The following is a 6000-nucleotide window of genomic DNA, read 5'->3' as shown; positions in this document are numbered from 1 at the left end:
AGCTACAGTATGTCGTTTTCTGAATTGGTTGTTTGCGTTTTCTGCAGATATTGCTCGTTTTCAAGCCACATAGGTGTCATCTAGCGCCATGTGAGCTTTTTTGGTGGACAAACAACCGGTGCGTGGGTTTTCTCGGGGGTTTTCCGTTTCCTCCTACTTTCTTCATTCCACCATTTCAGTCATTTCTCATCATCACTGTCTCCCTTAGCCTTGGTTCATAATCGTGGGTCGTTAAACTAGATACTTCATTTCATTTCGAAGCATATTAGTGGTGGTCTTCTTCCAAAACTAAAGAGAAATATAGTATTGAACATCAGTAATTCTGTACACACAGATGCCGATTACATAGGTATAGCCTTGGCTCCGAAACTCAAGCATCCGTTGGAAATTTTTAATGTGTGCTCATAAAATTAATATCGAAATAATATTTTCATGACATTGACAGAAACTTAATGCATGTGGCTGCAGGTTTGATTTCATGGACGGATTCTTATACGTTGAATAATTATTTATCAATATAACTTTTAGCCTCCTTAGATATAAGGCACATCAAGGATTGAGCGATGACATACTACAACAATAAATCTATATTATAACATTGAAAATGACTATGTTTGTGACTCCTAATCTCTTGAACCATCCGACAGATCGAAAATGACCGATTTTAGAGTGGAATTTATAGTTTTGGGGGTTGCTAAGGTGAACAGTGATACTTCCGATCCCATTTAAGTGCAAATTCAGTCCCGTAACTTGAGGAGCAGGAGGGGCTGCCTAACGAAACTTTTTTTTTTAAATTTAACCCCCCCCCCACATACACAACCACACATCGTGGCCCTGTTTTGTCCGTTAAGAAGAAAGTGGAATTTTCTGAAGTAGTTCGCATAACCTCCGAAAGATGTCAGACTCTGTTGACCTTCTGCGAGAGATATCTTCAAGCGATGTAGCCGTGTGTAAATAGAAAATATCTCTCTTGCATATTATAAAAAATCTCTACCCCTGATGATTTATCAAATCTAAAAAGGTCCTAAGATTCCTTTACCTCATAGAGGCTATATGAAGCGTGTACATACAGTTTTCGTGAGATCCGACCGACTGTAGCTGGTCTAGTGCCTAGAGCGCGCGCACGCCTAAGGTGCACATTGTTCTGGATTCAATTTCCATTGGGAAAGGATTAAAATTTAAAAGCATCAAGGTGGTTCAGATTGAACTTAAATTGTAGATCCCGTCTCATATAGCCTCGGTGCTGATTAAGACGATAAATTCCAATCCAACCAACTAATCGAACTCAGAACCACACGTGATAATGACTCGAATGTTCATAAATCGCATGAGAAAATAAAAATAAGAGCTTTAAATTTTACGTCCCACGATTATGCCTGCTAGGCTAAAACAGACGGTGATGAGAAATGAATGAAATGGTGGAATGAAGAAAGTGAACCACAAAAGTATGTTTGTGAACCATAAAGTCACTTGGCAGAGCTGGGATCGTACCCAGGATCTCATGCACCAGAGGTGAACGCTCTATCACTGAGCCCCCACGGCCCGCGCATGAGAAAAGAGTTGAGTTGATATTGAGTTTAACGTCCCGTTCAGCAGCGAGGCTATATGAGGCGGGACCTACTGATTAACGTGGAATCTGAACCACATGAGCTCCCGCTGGGAATTGAACTTGGGTCTCCCACCGCATAGGAAAGTGTTCGCTACGTACAGGGATATCTTAGATATTTTGAACGTTGTTTTTCTTCTTACACGACATTACGCCCAAATTATGCTTTGCATAGATAAAATGGCCTCTTCATTTCTTCATTCCGTACACAGTAAAATGTATTAAAGTATGTGAAGCAATGGTGCCTATCCCCCCCAAATTTACTATTTCCCCCCAACACTAGGGCAGACTGTCGTTGGTTGTAACTAAAGTAACTTGTTTTGTAGGCTTTTTTTTTTCATTTCCAATTTTTCACCGTTCTTCAAAGAATACTGCAGTGCAATTTTCAATGAAAAATTGATCCCGAAAGTCTCACAGGCGCAACTAGTACCCTAAAGCTTACTTGCAGGCACTTGTAACTAGTAAAAGAAAAAAACTGTAAAAATGAAATGAAATGTTTGAATTTTACGTCCCACTGTTGAAATGAAATGAAATCTTTGAGTTTAACGTCCCACGGTTATGCCGGTTAGGCTAAAGGAGACGGTGATGGTGAGAAATGAATGAAGTGGTGGAATGAAGAAAGTGGGAGGAAACGGTAGAACCCCGAGGAAACCCACGCACACGGTGTTTGTCCACCACAAAGTTCACTTGGCGCGAGCTGGAATCGAACAAGGAGCCCCATGCACCAGAGGTGAACGCTCTATCACGGAGCCACCGCGGCCCAAAAAAAAAACTGTAGTTGCTAACAAACTCAAAGTAAGTTTTTTAATGTAAATAAATTGTGAGTAGTTTTTTTTTTTTTTTTAACTTTTGTACATGTATTTGCATAGGTGAGAAAGTACAAAGTAGTTCCAACGTTATTTGCATCTTCGTTGAGTAAAATTAAATTTGCAATCAAATGCGACAAAGAAGAGAAAATAAAGCTTATGTACTTTTGCCTTCAAACCGTCTTTTTTCTTTCTTTCTTTCTTTTTCTTACTTTTATCCTTAGCGCTTGAAGAATCCCCGCGCTAAGATGCATCGTGTAGCTTTTGATTTTACCTTTCTTTTTTTTTAAATATAAAATCGTTTATAATGACACAACTATTAACATAAATTTTGTAATAAGGGAAAACGAAGGAACGTCCAGACCACTAAATGGCCTGCCTCGTACTACCAACTAGCACAATTTCTAACTCATCCCTGTCAGCAAATGCCGTTTCCATGGCTGCATGTTCGCAGCCGGAAATTCTGTGGAGCCCTTTGCGAGGCTAGGTTACTGCTCATGCTCTGTGGAGAAGTGATTACAGATGGATTCTACCCACTATGCATTGCGTCGGAGACTAGTATAACGCCCGTGTTGATAGGGATTTGGAGAGCTGCTGTCTTGGTTATGTGTTCTTTTTTTTTAGTGGATTTACCATGAGAAAAACTTACGTCTGTATACGAGAAGTGTAAACAGTATATTTTGTACGTAAATTAGTTAGATGTAGCAAGAAAAGAAGCGCACAAAGAATTATTTTAAAGCTATGTTAACGCTGATATGTACAGTAATGTAGTGGCAGCGCGTAACAGTTCGGTGAATTCAAATAGTAATTGTAGATTCAGTGAAGGTCGAGGAGAAAAGAGGAGCCTGTGATGCACAGGAGAGGTGTGTCAAAAATTCATTTGATTGAACTAAAGTGAGAAACAAGATTATTAAAAAAAAAAAAAAAGTGAAAAAGAAAATACGATATGGAATAGGAAGTGTGAAGTGTAGAATAGTTTTGTTACTCCAGCTGCAGACTTTTTCACATCTTATTTTGTGAGTGCTAGTAGTGTAGTTAGTGCATTCGACAAAGCAACCAGTGTACGAAGAGAAAACATTTGTAATTTTTTTTATTATTTTCTAGTGAAATAACTCGGATATCAGCCTATTGGATTTAGCAATAAACATGACGCGAGGTGAGTACCCTGTTTTTAAAAAAATGCGTTTCAAAAGTATTACATTTAACAAAAAATCTACGTCGTTGTATTAAAACAGGTAGCACTATGTGTGTATTGCACTATAAAAAGCACTGTAGCCCGGCAAATGCACTTTTTGTACGATATTTTGCAATCCTGTAGTGTATCTGGAATGAATTGACCTATTTTTTGGCTACAAATATTGCGGTATTGTACTACTGTCAAGTGACGTGTTTCAGAATTACAGCAATAAATATGGTCAAAAGTAGGGGGAGGGGGAAAAGTAAATTTGAAAATAGTTTTACTTCATGTTCAAATAACACATTTGAGATGAGTTGTGTGTACAGGGTATGTTTACAAATATTGTCTACGAAAGATTAGAAACAAAAAAAAGTCGGAGGGACGCGATTTGGATGTTGCCTGCCTGATATTTGCCCTCTTATTGGACCCCCGATGGTCACGTGGCGTTTTCATTTCGTTCTGTCTCGTTAAAAATAGTGGATGTGAATTTGATTTTGACATGCAGTTGTGATCGTAGTAGATGTTATGTCTGCATGCACTCTCTTGCTATACTCCAGTGCACAAATTATGTTCCTAGTTGAACATCGGCTTAATCAGGATTCTTACTCCTTAAATATATTTGTTTGAAAGTAATTATAAATGCGTTCATAACTATCAACTTAAAAAAAAATAAATAAAAATTTTGAAAGTTTTGTGAGAAATTGTTTTGTTTTCAAGCAAAATTGGTTGTATATATATATATATATATATATATTGAAAAAATAAATTTGGTTCCATTCTATTTTGTGCAGAACTTCAATGAAAGGAAGAAAGAACAAAAAAGTTCGAAAGAAATGATAACAGGTGCCAATCATTTTAGTTAGTCCCTTCTTTATTTTTTTAACAAACCTTGTCCTTTGTAAGGCCGTGGGAGAAAAAATGGAAGTGACCCATGGCATTTTTGGTGACTCATTATTGTAGAATTTCTCTGATTTGTGTTAATATCTAGACCCGGATGTAAAAGCCGGGAATTCCAAATTCCTATATGTAAACACCACGAAGATTATTCCACATCAATTGTTGTAACTTTCATTGAAACTTCTTTATTTAAGCGTATTTTCTAATAAATATTTGAAGATATTGGAAGATTATTTTTGAAACTACGTATTTACACACACACACACAAAAAAACTAGAGTTTCGACAACACTACTTTCACCTAGTGACGTGGATGATGATACCGATCTAATGTTAGATTTTGAGCAGTGTAATTGTTGAATTTTGTATGAGTAGTGATCGCGCTGGGTATGATTTTTAAAAAAAATCCATATTGGTACACGCAAAAGGTTTGTTTAATTTGGAAACTGATGTCAGAAAATTGTTTCTTATACCATGACGATTGAAAAATAATTCCTATTAATGAATGTAGAAGGAATTATTTTTATAGTTAATGTACTTAACACAAACTGACGATTTTCGGAAACTTTTTCCCAAATCCTTTGATTACTGTGCTTGAAAAAGGACCTAAGTTTGTCTCAAGATTAGGATCTAACTTTTCTGTACTGACAGTAAATATTTAGTACCTGTAGGCTGTTGTCTTATGGGGATTGCTGAGATTAATATTCGGTCTTTTATAGATAATCATATTACATTACCATACCATCAATTCATTTGCCTGACATAGGTGATGAAATTCAGGAAAGTTTTGTCCAGTGTGGCCATGTATTGTATTATAATGAGGGGAGACAGAGCTATAGTCAGAGTATGTCGTATCTATAAACATGTTAACTACAAATTACTCCTTAATAAGGAACTGTTGAAAATTGTTACCAATAAGAGTTACATTGTATGACTTCGAAATAAAGGTTCATTCATTAAGTAAAAAATGTGGTACGTGACTACGTGGACGACGAATGGAGATAATCCTGTGAATAGAAGCCGGCGTGCAAGAAGGCAGAACATGATACAAATGGGTTGATTGTGCGACGCGGTTCGAGTAATAAGCGTCTTGAAAACTATTTCTGCCATATGGGTTGGTGTTTATAACTGATGACCGGCCGGCCTTTTAAAAGATGTTTGCTTTTTTTTTCTTTCTTTTTTTTTCACGATGTTTATAAACTCGAGAATTAATAGTCTCTTCGCGCGACTTACCATAAACAAAATCATATGTTGTAGTAAACATCACACATTCGGCGATAGCTTCGATCTTGTATTATTTTGTATATGTTACTGTATGTAGAGTCGTGTTTGATGGATACTAAGGGCACGTGTCGAAAGCAACGGATTAAACGGATTATATGTACACACACAGAGAAAGAGAGAGAGATTTAAAACCATTAAAGGATTTAAAGTCATTCATGTTAATATAGAGCCACACTAGTTAAGAATTAAACTCGTAATTGTGTACTAGCCTATTCAAAAATATTATTACTA

The 6000-nt window shown here is 36.8% G+C and overlaps 1 protein-coding gene across 9 annotated transcripts in view; it reads left to right on the top strand.

Annotated features, from left to right (window-relative positions):
• The first annotated feature begins 2947 nt into the window (after positions 1-2947).
• The window catches only part of p120ctn (adherens junction protein p120), a 360526-nt gene continuing 357473 nt past the window's right edge, over positions 2948-6000 (top strand). For 8 of the 9 annotated variants that reach the window (XM_081761305.1, XM_081761309.1, XM_081761302.1 and 5 more), the window contains exon 1: positions 2948-3568. The gene's annotated coding sequence lies outside the window, so the exon portion shown is untranslated. The remainder of the gene's footprint in view (positions 3569-6000) is intronic. The other variant, XM_081761303.1, reaches the window with a different exon arrangement.

This window comes from Thermobia domestica, chromosome 6 (assembly GCF_964235325.1).
Source record: "Thermobia domestica chromosome 6, izTheDome1.hap1.1, whole genome shotgun sequence".
NCBI classification, from domain to species: Eukaryota; Metazoa; Arthropoda; class Insecta; order Zygentoma; family Lepismatidae; genus Thermobia; species Thermobia domestica.
Note: the sequence above shows the minus strand (reverse complement) of the source record. Positions and strands in the feature narration are given on the sequence as shown.